We start from the raw sequence: 17,953 nt of genomic DNA on the forward strand, positions 1-17,953 counted from the left end.
AAAATGTTGTCATAATAGGATTCACCTCGATATATACAAAATTTCCCTACATGCCAAGCATCTAAAGCTATTCTCCCTTGTGTTTTTATTGCAGCAAAATCATAATTATCTACTGAAGTCCTCTTATGTAGCTCTTTTTCTAATTTCGCATTCATTTGTGCCCTTCTATCATCTGTGCGATCTAAAAAGCTTATTTCTACTGCAGAGAGCGAGCAGGTAAGGTTTTCCCTATGAGCGTGAGCCGTTTCAAAAGGTTGCATTGGCTCGAAAAATTCCCTCATTATTTTAGCATCCCAATCTTTAGCAATCTGGCTTAGCTGCGCTATTATAGGAACATATGCAAAGGTAACATCATAATTTGAGTAAAAATACTGTATGTTAGTTTGACCATAAAATCTAGACATTACTATACTACATGTAATCCCGTATGTAAGAGGCATGTGGTGATAAGTCACCCCTTCCTTTACTGATGTCGGTATCTGTGTACACACATAACAATCTTTCGCATCCATAGTCTCAACATATTCTGTTAGCAAGCGATAGAAAACGTTATACGAAAGCTCCTTCTTATCATGCAAGTGTTTCTCATCTAATTCTAGTCTTTTCAATGCAGTTAGTTCAGTGACAGTAACAGGAGCAAAAGTAGAAGCATCAATTCTCTCATTCTCACCCTTTCCATGCATTCCAAGCACTATTGCCATTATTATTAGTACACATGCAATTCTCAAGCCTATACACGCATATTTACAATATTTCTTTCTACTGTTTTGCGTCATGATCTGTATAGAATCAGAGAGCTAGAAGCACCTATAAAGAAACTATTTAGCAATTCAGTTACAAAGCTGAACGAGCGCAATGTTCACACAGTTTTCTTCAAGAGGCCAGTCACTTCTCGGTTAGCAGCATTTGTCTCAATTCGGCAATAACTCAGTCTCTATTAGTTCAGCAAGTGTCTCATCCGGTTTAGCAATGTCTCAGCTGGTTGTTTGTATCACGTTGGATTGTAGCAAGCAATATCATTTATTACCCTTTCAATCGACAGAGTCCATAAAACTTTTCTTTTCTATTGGTATCTCTTCTTCTTCGTTCTCAAGGCTTAGAGATACAAATTCGTCAGTCCAATCGTCATTGACTGCAAATGCCCATTCTGGACCAGAATATCTCCTGTTCGGTATCCTTTTCCTTTTCAATTTTGCTTCTCTTTTCGATTCTGCTTCGCTGGTACTTTCCTCTTTGGCCAAGTCTTTTCCTTCACTTGAGGATGATACCACGACAGACACTTCCTTTCTTTTCTCTTTCACTTTTGGCCTTTCTCCGTCGTTAAAATTTTCTCTAGTTCTTAGTTTTACTGGTGATATACTTAGTCTCCTCTTTGCACCATGTCCATTTGATGGACCTGCGATCTTTTCTGTGGAAGCTTGAACTGTTTCGTTCTGTTCTGCCTTGTCCCCTCCTTCTGGGGAATCAATCACGTTCTCTTTTTCTTTTTCTGTATCGTCTGCTTCTGGGAAAGCCCTCCTCTGATCAGGCTCTCCTGCTTTTTCACCTCTTTCGAGCCCTTCGTCACCGTTACTTTCGTCAGGCTCTTTATCACTTTCAGCTGCTTCAGGTTCTTTGTCACCTTCAGCTGCTTCAGGCTCTTTGCTACCCTCAGCTGCTTCAGGTTCTTTGTCACCTTCGGCTGCTTCGTCGCTGTCTGAGGTTTCTCCTTGGTCTTCCCCAAGTGAGTCTGTTGCTTCGTCCTCAGAGAATCTTTCCCTCTCTTCTGTTCCTGCCTGTTCGCTTTCAGTTCTGTTTTGCTCTGTCTCAGCACTCAGCACTGTTTTATCAGGCACTGGCAGTTTCAGCGCTTCAACTTCCTCATCTGTGGGACACAACACTTTCTTTGTGTGACTGGCGTGAATCCAGTTGGGAACCCCCGCACACTTCACAGCGGTAGTGGTCGTCAGGATCACTTGGAAAGGGCCTTTCCAACGGGGTTCCAGACACGACTTCCTCACGTGCTTCTTTACCACGACCCAGTCACCTGCTTTCAGTGCGTGTCCTGGACCTTGGATCGGTGGCAAGGTGGTTGCTTCCACCTGGTGAGAGAAAGAGCGAACCACGTCAGCCAGACCCTTGCAGTAGTCTAACACCATATCATCTGTAATATTCAAAAGCGCGTTTGCGGGAACTGCAGGAAGTCTCATAGCCCTGCCCATGAGAATTTCGTGCGGAGACAATCCAGTCTTTCTATCAGGGGTGTTTCTCATTGACATTAGCACCAAGGGCAATGCGTCAGGCCATTTCAAATTTGTCGATGCACATATTTTCGCCATTCTTGATTTCAGTGTACCATTCATATGCTCCACCAGTCCTGATGCTTCAGGGCGATAGCTACAATGCAGTTTTTGCTCAATGTTCAGTGCTTCACAAAGTAACTTTATCACCTCGTTATTGAAGTGACTTCCCCTATCTGATTCTAAAGAGATCGGGAATCCGAAACGTGGTATCAACTCTCTCAACAATAGCTTTGCAACTGTAAGGCTGTCATTTCTACGTGTGGGGTATGCCTCAATCCAGTGACTAAAAATGCACACAATCACCAACACATACTTTAGACCTCCATGCACAGGCATCTCAATGAAGTCCATCTGCATCCTACTAAATGGGCCACTGGCCCTGCCAATGTGGCTCACGTTCACAACTGCTCCTTTTCCTGGGTTCACCTGCTGGCAAGTGACACATCGATGGCAAACTGCTTCTGCAGCTTGACGAAATCTGGGGTTAAACCAATCAGTTTTGAACAATCTTATCATGGCATCTCTCCCTAGGTGAGCTTGCCCATGATAGAACCGCGCAAGCTGTGATAAGAGACTATTTGGCAAAACGAATTTTCCCTCATTTGAAACCCATAACTCGTCTGGTCTCTTTATACATTGTGATTTAATCCAGGAATCTCTTTCATCCTCCCTGACGTTATTCTGTAATGCTTTTAGTTCATCTATTGTATCTACGACCTTCAAGGCAAATGCTTCAGCTGGTTCGAGTTCTGGTTCTTTTATCGAATTCCATTCATCTCTGAGTAATATACAGTTCAAGGCACAAAATCTTGCGACTTGATCCGCATATGCATTTCCCAGAGAGACATAGGTGGTCATTCCAACCCTGGCGGTCCATGACCTCCGGGTTGGAGGACCGCGGAGCACCGCCGACAGGCCGGCGGTGCTCCAATGGGCATTCCGACCGTGGCGGTAAAGCCGCGGTCGGACCGGCAACACTGGCGGTCTCCCGCCAGTGTACCGCTGCCCATTGGAATCCTCCAAGGCGGCGCAGCTAGCTGCGCCGCCGAGGGGATTCCGACCCCCCCTACCGCCATCCAGTTCCCGGCGGTCCGCCCGCCGGGAACCGGATGGCGGTAGGGGAGGTCGCGGGGCCCCTGGGGGCCCCTGCAGTGCCCATGCCACTGGCATGGGCACTGCAGGGGCCCCCGTAAGAGAGCCCCTAAATGTATTTCACTGTCTGCTGCGCAGACAGTGAAATACGCGACGGGTGCAACTGCACCCGTCGCACAGCTTCCACTCCGCCGGCTCGATTCCGAGCCGGCTTCATCGTGGAAGCCTCTTTCCCGCTGGGCTGGCGGGCGGCCTGAAGGCGGCCGCCCGCCAGCCCAGCGGGAAAGTCAGAATTACCGCCGCGGTCTTTTGACCGCGGAACGGTAACCTGACGGCGGGACTTTGGCGGGCGGCCTCCGCCGCCCGCCAAGGTCAGAATGAGGGCCATAGTCCTGTCCTTTTGTGTGAGCACTACACTTTACCACTGCAACTTCGGCTGGCATTTGAATGGCGTGTAACAATTCCCTTATTCTCTCCCCGTTTTTCACTGGGGATCCTGAAGAAGTCAGGAAACCTCTCTGTGACCATAGTTGTCCAAAGTCGTGCACAATCCCAAACCCGTACTGACTATCAGTGTAAATGGTGACTTTCATCAATGCAGACAGTTGACATGCTCTTGTAAGGGCTACAAGCTCTGCTACTTGTGCAGAATAGACTCCTTGAAGCCAGGACGCTTCCAAGACACCTGTTACAGTACATACAGCATATCCTGCTTTCAAAATTCCCATCCCATCTCTTAGACATGAACCATCAACGAAAACAATTTGGTCATTTTCATCAAGCTTAATATCCTTAATGTCAGGTCGGGGTTTTGTGCAAAATTCAGTCACCTGAAGGCAGTCATGCTCGACGTCTTCAGCGTTCTCAATTTCAGCATTTTCACCAGGAAGCAAGGTTGCTGGATTCAATGTAGTGCACCTTTTCAGCTGCACATTCGGTGAGCCCAGAATTATCGTTTCACACCTTGTGAGTCTTGCTCCAGTCATGTGTTGCGTTCGGGAGCGGGTCAAAGGTATCTCAACTGAGTGAGGGACCATGACTGTTACTGGGTGTCCCATCACTATTCCTTCACTCTGAGTGAGGCTGATACCAACTGCTGCTACGGCGCGCAAACACCCTGGAAGTGCTGCTGCGACCGGATCCAAAGTAGCTGAAAAATACGCTACTGGTCTGTTTATGCCACCATGGGCTTGAGTCAAGACAGACAAAGAACATGCATCACGTTCATGACAAAACAATGTGAAAGGCTTTGTGTAATCAGGCATACCTAAAGCTGGAGCCCTACACATGCATTCTTTCAACTCAATGAAAGCATCCATCTCATCTCCTTTCAACTCAATTTGATCCAAGGCATCCTTCTGGGTCAGCTTCAGTAAAGGCTTTGCTAGAGTCGAGAAGTTGGGAATCCACTGGCGACAGTAGCTCACCATCCCCAAAAACTTCCTCACCTCCTTCCTCGTCTTTGGTGGACTCATTTGAAGTAGGCTTGTTATTCTTTCCTTCATTATTCTCCGTGACCCTTTCTCTATCTGGTGACCCAAGTATTTCACTTTCTTCTGACAGAACTGCAATTTGGAAGGAGACACCTTATGTCCATTCCTTCCCAAATGGTTCAACAGAGCAATGGTATCAGCTGTGCAGCCACTTTCTGTCTTTGATGCAATCAGTAAGTCATCAATGTACTGTACTAGGGTTGACTCGAATGGCAATTCTAATGCTTTCAAATCTTTCTTTAGAATCTGATTGAAGATTGACGGTGACTCAGAAAACCCTTGAGGAATTCGACACCAACTGTACACTCTGTCTAAGAATTTGAAACAAAAGAGAAATTGTCTGTCCTCATGAAGAGGCACCGAAAAGAATGCTTGTGACAAGTCGATGACTGAGAACCACTCGGCATCGCAAGGGACTTGAAACATTATTACAGCTGGATTTGGTACGACAGGGCAACACTTGACTATGATGTCATTTATTTTCCTCAAGTCCTGCACAATTCGGACCTTTCCACTTGGCTTTATTAGTCCCATGATTGGCGAATTACATGGACTGCTTAACACTTCTTTCAGTACTCCCTGCTTTACGAATTCGTCAATGAGTTGGGCAACTTTCATGAGGGTGTCTTGTGCCATGTGGTATTGTGGGGTCTGGGGAAAGGTTGCATTGGGTTTTACAGTCACTTTCACTGGTTCCACTCCTTTCATCAATCCCACCTCTTTCCCTGTCATATCCCACACTTCCTTTCCGACTGTTTCCCGTAATTCAGCTGGAATATCTTCTTCAGTTATCATCGGGAAAAGACAAATCAGAGGATACTCTTCATCAACAGTTTCCATCTCATCCCCCTCTACACTGTCCTCTTCTTCCCCATCACTGCTCGTCTGAATTTTAATTCCCTCGTTCGAACACATAATCGAACATCCCAACTTGCACAATAAGTCTCTCCCTAACAGTGCTATCGGGCTTGAGTCACATACCACAAATTTATGTAACCCTTGATAGTTACCGATGCTGACTGGTACCGGATCTGTAATTGGGTTTGTCAGGTGCCTGTTTGCTACTCCCACCACTTGAACTGTTCTCCCTGAGAGTGTCAAATTTGGTACTTCAATGCTCTTAACAGTTGAACGTGTGGCTCCTGTGTCAACCAAAAATGAAACACGATGACCCATTACTCTTCCCTCCACGTACGGACCCTTTTGATCAACTTCCAAGGATGCTGCAAGCACACAATCTCCTTCCTCTCCTGAACTTTCACTCTCCCACACATTGTTTATTCCACTCTCACTGTGTAATGGGAACTGTTGTACGGTGCCATTTGTATTCATTACCTGACCCGAGACCTGTGGAGGAACCATCACTTGCTGCTGACTCATTGGTGCCAAGGGTATTTGCATTTGCTGATTAGGTACCATGGGAAACTGCTGTTGCATTGGCTGCATTTGCGTCACCTGCATACGGGGCATCTGCATCTGCTGCGGCTGCATAGGTTGTAATCCCTGCAACTGATTTACGGTCTGAAAATTTGGGTTTGGACCTCTCATTTTCGGTCCCCTCATTGTCTGAAATGCATTGACATCATTGTTTTGCTGACCAACACCTGCACCTTCCTGCACCACCATCGGGCACTCGCGTTTCCAATGACCGACGATTCCGCACACGTGACACGGCATCACCTTTTTCAATGCCTGCACACCATTCGGAGTCACAACAGTGTTCAAATCCGGACCATTATTTCCAAAACCTCCTCTACCTCTGCCTCTCGCCTGTGGCTGAAACATCATATTTCCCTGCAACTGCGGCTGCGGTTGCGGTACCTGCTGTTGGAACCCTTGCAACCCTTGCAAACCTTGCAGACCTGTCTGAGCTGCTTTAAGTTGCATCATCATCACTTTCTCCTTCAACCTTTTCTGTTTCACTTCAATTTCGTCGCTACAGTATTTCGCATAATTCAACACCTCATCAATCGGTTTCGATTGCCAGCAAATCAAATGCGACTTTATCATCTGACTTATCTCTGGTCTCAGCCCTTCCACAAATCTAAACACAAAATGAAGCATGTCCTTCGCCTCTATTGTTTCTGTGCCACTGTAGTTCTTGAACGCCTTCAACAACCTCTCATAGTAACTATGAATCGACTCTTTAGCCTCTTGGGCAGTTCGATCTATCTTCTGCCAATCCACGTTTTTCGCGGCCACCTTCGTCTTCAAATGCTCAATCACCTTATAGTACAGGCTCATCACCATAGGTGATGGTGCACCCGTATCCCTGTCTCTCTCTGGTTCACTTGTCGGCCAACCTACAGCTCTTTTGCAATCCTCCCACAAATCTGCCGGAACCACAATCTCAAAGAGAGTATTTAGGTCTTCCCAGAGACATTTTGCAAGCTTCACAAACCTGTCAGTCTGTTGATACCATTCAATCGGTTTCTCTCTCAGTTTGGGAAAATCATCCGTAAAAGACTGAATGTCGCTTCTGTGCCATGGTACATGTATTCATTTTCCCCCTGCTGTCTCCCTCATTGGTAACATGGTTACTGCATCACTACTCTGTGGTCTTTTCTCGTTGAGCTCTGAGACACTGTCTTTCCTCTTTTCCTTTCTCTTTACCCATCTGCTTTCCCATTTGTCTAAGCACCTCCACACTTGTGCACTCTGCAACAATTCTCTAAGGTGGGCCTTCATGCCTGCTGACCTCATGTGTTCAAAATCTGTGGTCCCGAAATCCAACCTATAGCTCCTGCTCAAGTGTTTTGTCTTGTCTATATCAACCCCGTTTTTGTCAGCTATTTCCTGCAAGCTTTTATGTACCTTATTCACTTCTCTCGTAATCCTTGGACATAGATACCTCAACTCTTCTTCCGAGTAGGACTCTAACCTATTCACACCCATAGTCCCTTCCACCAATTCTTGTGCTTCCATGTTCAACCTGACCCTATTCAGATAGTCTTCTCCCTTCCCACTGGCTGAGCTTTGTGTGGAATTCAGACTGTTGAACCACTGTGTCAGCTGTTGCGCATTCAACCCCATCAGTGTAGCGTTCACATCGACTGCCATTGATGGTTGCGGCAACTTTTCAGTGTTCGATGACAGCGGTATCACCAGTGGGGGACTCAACCTCACCAGTGTTGACTGAGCACATATGGGACTAAACTCCATCAAGGACCCAGATCCAGTTGGCTGAGCCGCTATCGGAGTTATCCCTGGAGTGTTTTCTATGCACCTCCTTTCTGTCCCATTCTGCAGCATTGATCCCTGATCGCTCATACCTAAGTTAGGCTGACTTTACAAAGGTACCGGTGGACCTACAGTAATGGGTAGCGATATCGCATCTGGGTTTTGTCCATTTCCCATGTTCTGAGACATGTTCATTCCCACACTATGGGTCATCATTGCCGGCATGCCCATCTGGCTCCCCGTCATCTGAGCATGTGCTGTTGTCAAAGCCCAGCTCACCTGAGTTCTTGTTCAGTTCTGATGGAGGTTGAAGACAATCCGACCCCACCCTGAAACTGCTTGTTCCAGCACACTAGTTTTTAAAACAGTGCACTAAGAACAGAAGCTCAAGGGAAGGGGGGAATTGGATAAAATAAAAAAAAGAGAGACAACACCGTTCTTGCGTTTCCACTGTTGAAGTGCTGCACAAATCTGCGGCCCTTTCTGACTTCTGTTGAAACTGGTGCCTAATGAAACATAAACAAAGAACAGATAAGTGCAACCTATTCCTAAATGGGTTCCTGACTATCCCTTTATTTATTGGAAATTCTCTTCTAAAAGTACCTCTTGGATCCTGGTCTCTAGTTTCCAGGTTTGGAATGTGTTACTGCTCTGGGATGTGTTTTCTATTACTGTTAAGCTTCTAAAAAATTAAACAAATACCGTTATCAGAATTACCAATATCAAACATTCATCATAATATAACTAAAGCCTAAATTCCCAATAGCAGACTCACTTTTCGCATATTTCCAGAATCTTTTATAAAACAAATACTGTACTTTTACATCAAAATACAGCATGTAATTTGTGCAAGTCCTTGATTTACTGTTTTCCTTGCTGTCAATGGTTTCCACTGTTCGATTCCCAAAAGTTCCATGAAAAAAAACAATGTCCGCTTCACAAAGTCCTGCAAAATAATCCTGCAACAAAGAGCCTTAATCACAATGCTCGTGGAAGGCACTTCGCCTCAAACTGTCTATACACGAATCCAGAAATTGCCGTCAAAGCTCCCTCAGGTAATAAAAAGTTTTGCACTTACTTGTTGCTGGCAAGTGATACTGATCAGTCTAACCTTGTCTTCTTTCTCTTTTGCAGGTTACTCGTAGGAGAGAGGCTGAGGCAAGGAGGAACCGGAAACCGGAAGAAGGAAGAGCCAGCAGCTGCGCCAATTGAAGTCAAAGAAAGTCTGTAAAGAGCAGGAGTGCCAGCGCCGAGGGATCTGTTCTCAGGTAAGCGGGAGGTAGACGAGCACAAGCACTGGGTGAGGCTCGGGGGATGCCTTTTATAGACAGGGCTGGGTGTGGTTCGAAGAGCTGGGTGTGGTTTGAAGGGCTGGGTGTGGTCCTCACATGCTGCACATGTTCTTGGAAGGTGTGCAGAGCTGGGTGTGGTTTGAAGAGCTGGGTGTGGTTCTCACATGCTGCACATGTTCTTGAAAGGTGTGCAGAGTTTCAGTTATTATGCAAATGAGTTGGATTAACACATGGCCTAGGGAGGAGTGTTTTAAAGAAGCCTTGGTAAAAGCAAGGCCCAATGTGTAAACAAAACAGCACATTAAACAACATACACAGAAGCCTAGGGGGGGGGGAAGGTGAGATAACAAGAAAGGCTTTGAATAGTAAGTTTAAAAGGGAGCTATTACAGAACCCACTAGTGCAGTGAGAGGGGACATGCTCTTTGCTGTGTACAAACCCTAACAGTTGCCCCCCTCAAAGGCCCTCCTACAGGACGGGGTTTTCCTGGATTTTTTAAATAAAACCGTCTAATCAGCTGTGGGGCATGTACATATGATGCTGGTTCCCATGAATTCTCAGATTCATCATATCCTTTCCATTCTACTAAATAAAACAGACGTCCACTAATTCTTTTTGAGTCTTTTATGCTTTTCACTTCATATTCCAGATTTCCTTTAATTGGTATGGGTGGAGGTGGTGGTTCAGGTCGGGTTTTTGAGTTGTACGGCTTAAGCAAGGACACATGGAATGTAGTATGTACTGGATATTCTTTTGGTAAATCTAATTTTACTGTTACCGGGTTTACTATGGCAGTTAAACTAAAGGGTCCAATGAAACGTGGTTGCAGCTTTCGGGATCCCTCTATGTTTAGGTTTTGTGTGGAGAGCCATACCTTGTCACCAATTTTATACATTGGGGCCTCAGACCTGTGTTTGTCTGCTTGTCTTTTCATGCTTTCCTTGTACTTTAATAAATGTTTCCTGGCTTTGTCTTGTATGTCACCTAACCTCGTTAGTCTATCCGTTACTGTAGGCAACAGGGAATCTTCTAACAAAATGGGTATAGCTCTTGGATGATACCCCTGCAAGAAATAGAATGGTGAGCAAAGTAGAGCTGAATGCTCAGTATTATTATAAACAAACTCTGCTACAGGAAGAGCTTCCAACCATTCACTAGAATAATCAGCCAATAAACAACGTAGCGTTTGAAGTAAGGTTTGGTTCAGTCGTTCAGTCTGTCCATCTGTCTCTGGGTGGAAAGCAGTGGATAAGGCCACATCTATTTTCAGTTTTTCACATAATTTTTTCCAAAATCTGGAGTTGAACTGGCTCCCTCGGTCTGACACCACTTTGCTTGGCAAACCATGTAAACGCACAATTTCCCTTATAAAAATATCGGCAAATTCTGCCGCCGTGGGTAATTTCCGTAATGGTAAAAAATGTGCCATTTTAGATAAAAAATCCACTATAACCAACACTGTTGTGAAGGATTTTACAGGTGGTAAACCTACAATAAAGTCTACGCTCACAGTGTGCCAAGGTTGTTTGGGTGTTGGCATTGGTATTAACAAGCCGTCAGGAGCCTTATGAGAAGATTTATGTCTTGCACAAATTGGACAGGTAGTGACAAATTGCTTAATGTCCTTTCTTATAGTGTCCCACCAAAAGTGTTTTTGCACATTCTCCAGGGTTTTTACCCAACCAGGATGACCTGCCAACGGTGAGGCGTGATGCCAAATTATCACCTGTGTTTGTAATTCAGAGGTGGGCACTAACAGCATGTTGTCGTGATACAATAAACCTCGTTGTATTGTGTTATGGGAATCCTTTAACCAATCCTGAGGTGCTATTTGCATGTGTGCATTATATAGATCTGTGATGAAATCCTTCTGTTGTACTGGTGCCAACAACTTTTGGGGAGGAATAATGGGTTCTCCTATTTTATCTTGTTTCATGTCTGAGGTATGTCCGTATCTAGATAACACATCAGATTGAATTTGTTGTGCACCTGGTCTATAGGTTATAACAAAGTTAAATGTGCTAAAAAAATTTAACCAGCGCATCTGACGTGGTGTTAGTGCTTTAAGTGATCCAAAAAACTGTAGGTTCTTATGGTCAGAAAAGATTGTAACTGGGTACTTGGCTCCCATTAAATGGTGCATACATTCTGAAAAGGCTACTTTGATAGCTAGTAGTTCCCTTTCAGCCACAGTGTAATTTTGTTCAGCTGGTAATAACTTTTTGGAATAGAAGGCTATAGGATGTAACTGGCCATCTACTGCATCTCGTTGAGAGAGAACTCCTCCTAAAGCTACTTGTGAAGCATCCGCTTCAACAAAAAAGGGCAAGTCAGGATCAGGATGTTTCAGAATTGGGGCTGAAGTGAACTTTTGTTTTAGGAGTTGAAAGGCGTGTGCCGCCTCATCAGTCCAAAGAAATCGTTGCCCTTTCCGCAACAAGGTAGTTATTGGGGCTGCAATGTCTGCAAAATGTGCAATAAACCTCCTATAAAAATTGGCGAAACCCAGAAATTTCTGAATATCTTTTACAGAGGATGGTTCTGGCCAATCAGCAATAGCACTGATTTTCTTTACATCCATAGTTATTCCTTGAGGTGACAGGCAGTATCCTAAAAAGTCCACCTTGTTGACATTAAAAGTACACTTTTCTAACTTAGCAAAAAGATGATTTTCTTTTAACTTTGATAATACTGCACGAACATGTTGGGTATGTTCTTCTGAGTTCTTAGAGTAAATGAGGATGTCGTCTATGTATACTATGACACAAACGTCCAGGAATTCGTGTAGGACCTCATTTATAAAGAACTGAAAGGCCGCAGGGGCATTACATAACCCAAAGGGCATTACTGTGTACTCAAATAAACCAAACTTTGTCTTGAAAGCTGTCTTCCACTCATCCCCCTCTTTTACTCGGACCAGGTGGTAAGCTCCCCGCAGATCTAGTTTAGTGTATACAGTAGAATGTCTTAATTGATCCAACAACACAGGTATTAGAGGAAGAGGATATTTATTCTTTATTGTAGCCTTATTTAGTCCTCTATAATCGATACACGCGCGCAGGGATTTATCCGGCTTCGGGATAAAAAAGAGTGGAGATGACACTGGAGATGTGGAATGACGGATGAACCCAGACTGTAGTAGGTCATCTAGGTAGGTTCTTAAGTATTTGGTTTCTTCGTCAGTCAAAGCATATACTCTGTTATTAGGTAAAGGGGCACCTGGGATAAGATCTATACGGCAGTCATAAGACCGATGTGGGGGCAGCACACTAGCCTTTACTGGATCAAAGACGTCTTTAAAGTCAGAATATTCAGGAGGGAGACTTGGTTCATCTTGTGTAACACTAGCACAGTGTAATACTGTGCTCTGTTCTGTACCTGCTTCTTGATAGCAATTGGTTCTACAGAAAGAGGAATCCAAAGTAACAGTTCTATTCACCCAATCAATTTTTGGGTTATGAGTTGTTAACCAGGGTACCCCGAGAATCAAACCAAAATTAGGAGTATCTATCAGATCAAAGCTAATCACCTCTGTGTGCCCGTTCTGACAGACCATAACAAGTGGACTTGTTTGTTTTGTGATTAATCCAGAGGTCAATTCTGACCCATCCACTGCACATACTGCTTCTGGACAAGGCTTTAGGCACATAGGAAGTCCTAAGATTTCAGCTAACTTATTATCCACAAAATTTCCTGTCGCGCCTGAGTCCAGTAGGACAGGGAGAGAATGCCTCACTTGGGTAGTAACAATTAAAACGACCTGAATTATGAAATGTCTAGGTATGTGCGGTACCCTGAAGGCTGCAGCATTAGAGGTTTGATTAAGATGTTTTCTCGAACAAGTAACCTCTCCCCTTGTCGAGCTTAATCGTTTCCCGATTCAGTTGAGGAGGTGGAGGAAACAGCACCCTTTCGTGGAGTTTTAGGCTTTACTGGACATTCTCTGGCAAAGTGACCTGCCCTGCCACAATATAAACATAATTGAAATGTTCTCCTTCTTTCTTTTTCCTCTGATGTGAGTGGACCTCTGAGTGTCCCTATTTGCATAGGCTCTGGTTCAGGGAGTTTATTATCTGTGTCTTTCTTCTCGTGTCTAATAAAAGTTAACCGTGATTCCAATTTGTATTTATCTCTCTTTCTTTCTCCTAGTCTATGTTCTAATTTCACAACTAAATCTACAAAGTCTGAATAGTCTTTTGGCAAATCAACGATATGAGCCAGCGCGTCTTTTAACTCGTCTCTCAAACCTTTATAAAAAAGGGAGACACGCTTTTCTTCTGGCCACTGTGTCTCGGTGAGTAAACGATTAAAACTAGTGAGATAGGTCAATAAATCCTTGTTACCTTGTTTAAGATTTAAAAGCTCATTATCACTTGCCTGCATGAAAGTGTGTTTTGCAAAAAGGCTGGTCATGGTACGTTTAAATTGATTCCAATTATGGAGGATGGGATCATCTCTATCCACGAAAGGAATTGACCAATTGGCTGCTGTGCCACCCAAATAAGACAAGACGAATGCCACTTTCGTATCATCAGTAGGGAACTGTTGTGGCTTACAAATGAAGTGTAATTGACATTGATTGATAAAAACATGGAATTTGTTACTATCTCCATGAAAACGTTCAGGTGCTGCTCAGGGCACAACATTAGGAACATTAACAGTAACCTCAACTGGGGAAGGCAAAGTTGTATGTTTTGATGGCGCCCCTGTCTCTGAGGAGGTTTTAAACAAAGGCGTAGAAGCTGTGTTCCACTGAGATCCCCTAAATTTATACCTGCTTAAATCCTGTTTTAAAGAGGTATTCTCCATCTTTAATCTCTCTATTTCCTCTTGCATATGTTGCAAGATGCCAGACACTGATTCATTATGAGCCAAGTCCTCATTTAGGGCCTGCGCCATATCCGTGACGTCAATGCCCTCTATTTCTTCCCCGGTATTCATCGTCCACCAGAACTGAAATTATTTTTTAAGGCTTGTGCTTCTGTCAAAGCCCAGCTCACCTGAGTTCTTGTTCAGTTCTGATGGAGGTTGAAGACAATCCGACCCCACCCTGAAACTGCTTGTTCCAGCACACTAGTTTTTAAAACAGTGCACTAAGAACAGAAGCTCAAGGGAAGGGGGGAAGTGGATAAAATAAAAAAAAGAGAGACAACACCGTTCTTGCGTTTCCACTGTTGAAGTGCTGCACAAATCTGCGGCCCTTTCTGACTTCTGTAGAAACTGGTGCCTAATGAAACATAAACAAAGAACAGATAAGTGCAACCTATTCCTAAATGGGTTCCTGACTATCCCTTTATTTATTGGAAATTCTCTTCTAAAAGTACCTCTTGGATCCTGGTCTCTAGTTTCCAGGTTTGGAATGTGTTACTGCTCTGGGATGTGTTTTCTATTACTGTTAAGCTTCTAAAAAATTAAACAAATACCGTTATCAGAATTACCAATATCAAACATTCATCATAATATAACTAAAGCCTAAATTCCCAATAGCAGACTCACTTTTCGCATATTTCCAGAATCTTTTATAAAACAAATACTGTACTTTTACATCAAAATACAGCATGTAATTTGTGCAAGTCCTTGATTTACTGTTTTCCTTGCTGTCAATGGTTTCCACTGTTCGATTCCCAAAAGTTCCATGAAAAAAAACAATGTCCTCTTCACAAAGTCCTGCAAAATAATCCTGCAACAAAGAGCCTTAATCACAATGCTCGTGGAAGGCATTTCGCCTCAAACTGTCTATACACGAATCCAGAAATTGCCGTCAAAGCTCCCTCAGGTAATAAAAATGTTTGCACTTACTTGTTGCTGGCAAGTGATACTGATCAGTCTAACCTTGTCTTCTTTCTCTTTTGCAGGTTACTCGTAGGAGAGAGGCTGAGGCAAGGAGGAACCGGAAACCGGAAGAAGGAAGAGCCAGCAGCTGCACCAATTGAAGTCAAAGAAAGTCTGTAAAGAGCAGGAGTGCCAGCGCCGAGGGATCTGTTCTCAGGTAAGCGGGAGGTAGACGAGCACAAGCACTGGGTGAGGCTCGGGGGATGCCTTTTATAGACAGGGCTGGGTGTGGTTCGAAGAGCTGGGTGTGGTTTGAAGGGCTGGGTGTGGTCCTCACATGCTGCACATGTTCTTGGAAGGTGTGCAGAGCTGGGTGTGGTTTGAAGAGCTGGGTGTGGTCCTCACATGCTGCACATGTTCTTGAAAGGTGTGCAGAGTTTCAGTTATTATGCAAATGAGTTGGATTAACACATGGCCTAGGGAGGAGTGTTTTAAAGAAGCCTTGGTAAAAGCAAGGCCCAATGTGTAAACAAAACAGCACATTAAACAACATACACAGAAGCCTAGGGGGGGGGGAAGGTGAGATAACAAGAAAGGCTTTGAATAGTAAGTTTAAAAGGGAGCTATTACAGAACCCACTAGTGCAGTGAGAGGGGACATGCTCTTTGCTGTGTACAAACCCTAACAGCTGTCCCCCCCTGCATCTGCTTTTGAGGCATCAAAAACTGTGTTGATTCGGCTTGTGCCAATGTCGGGTTGTGACCATTCTGTACTCCCATTACGGTTGGATCTAAAATCATTCCTGCACTGTTGTCACTGCTGTAGTACCCTGGGATCTGCGGCTGATAATTTTCTGCTGGTTTCAACATGGGCACATCTGGATATATTCTCCTAACCTGCGGTATCTGCGGGGTGAACAGTAAACTCGGGTCCTTAGACCCCGATGATGCTCCTGAACTCTGAGTTTCACTGTTCTGTACCGGTGCCGGAGGGGCAGAACTGGTACTTGGACCTTGTCCACTCTCTGCATAAGGTGGTGGACGGTCGTTCAGCAATTGCATGATTAACTCCTCATCCTCTAACTCCTCTTCTCTTCTCAACTTTTCCTCGTCCTCTCTATCCTTGGAACACCTCCTGTTTGTCTTACAGGTAGCTTTCTTACCTGTCTCCTCTTCTTCCTTAGTAATTGCGGGAAACAATTTTATCCCCTGCAATACATCTGACCTCCACACCTTCTGTGCATTATCCCACCTAGCGTCCGCTAGTGTCTTTTCTACCTTTCTTATCCTGGTCTCGAACTTATTTTGCTGTTGCTGTCTAGCCATCAGTTCCCAAATCGCTAGAGCCTCAAACTGTGCTGGCCTTGGAGGTACCTTCATGTCGTACATCGCGAATCTCAAATTCTCTAGAATCCTTATATTGAATGTCCCATGGATCGGGAATGCTACGCTCCCATGTTTCTCTGTCAGCTTGTGCCATTGCTTTAGCCAAAGGCACGGAGCAACCCCCTTTTCCTCCATTACAATGTAAGCTGGTGTGCCTTCGGGCGGCGTCTCCTCTCCTACGCTCGCTTTAATGTAAGACTCCCCCTTCATCGCACTCCTTAATGCTTTAAAAAATTTCATTTTTCTCGTCTTTTATTTCACAAAGTTTGTAATCAGTAGGTGACTTTAATTCCCGGAATACTCTTCGCTTGCCTTTCCCCTTCCAATTGAGCCCCACGGACTGCGTCCAATCCGTGCGCGACCCTTCTCTGCAACCAACCTATCCCAGCGCGGCTCCTAGTGACGTCACACTCACACCCACTGCGGCTGACAAAGCCTCGCGGCTAGTCCTCCTTCACTCAGCTCCTCTCGTAACAACTTCTTGCATGTATCGCGAGCTACCAAAAATTAATAATAAAACAGATCTGTCGGTTTACTACAGGAAGGGTAACACAATCGCTTCAGGACCTGAGGGATTTTTCACTAGCCTCGGCAGTTATTCCATCTTTCTCGGTCCCCACTTTCGCGAGCAAATCTGACCCGCAGACCTACTCTCAACTTGTCAATGATCTATTCTAGTGCACTTAGAATTTTGTCAAAGCCCGAAGTCGAAGTTTCTTTCACTCCCTTAACACACGTACCGACTCGTTGACCACGCCCGATCAACCTACTAAACCGCCCAGACCACAACATAAAACAACATACTCCGGAGTCTCTTGACCTCGCAGGGCCCGTCTCAACAACAACAACCACGTGGACCTTTTTATGCACAAAGCGCCACACGCACATGAAGTTCGACGACTTTCCTACTCTCACACTCGGAGTCGCACCTCTGCTATTTCTATGGAGTTCGACGACTTCCCTACTTCTACACTCGGAGTCGCACCTCCGCTATTCTCTAAAATCCTCGCAACCTTTTCACACAATCTGCGGCAATAAGCTGTGCAAGCGCAAAACCCTAACTTCACTCATACCATCACCAGTACCGCCAACGCCGATCTCACACCTCCATTCTCTTCATTCGCAAGCTCCGAGATCCCGGGAAAGTCGCGGTGGACTTAGCCCATCATCATTTTCTCAATCTGTTTTACCCAAGAAAAATCTAATTCAACTTCTCGAATGGGGTCTCAAAGGGCGTAACCGTTAATTCAACACCATGTACTTTAACGGTACGGAGTCCCAAAAGGCGAAACCGCCCTCTGCTACCATCTACTGATAGAGCGTTCCGTACAGATAATTTTACCCGTACTTTGGACACTCTTTAGGCCGATGAATCTTTTGGCTAAGTGGGACTCTCTTCACCAGAGATCAGTCAATTTAGTCAAATCGATAATCAATAACGAACATAAGCAATACCC

This window comes from Pleurodeles waltl, chromosome 6 (genome assembly GCF_031143425.1).
Source record: "Pleurodeles waltl isolate 20211129_DDA chromosome 6, aPleWal1.hap1.20221129, whole genome shotgun sequence".
Lineage (NCBI taxonomy): Eukaryota > Metazoa > Chordata > Amphibia > Caudata > Salamandridae > Pleurodeles > Pleurodeles waltl.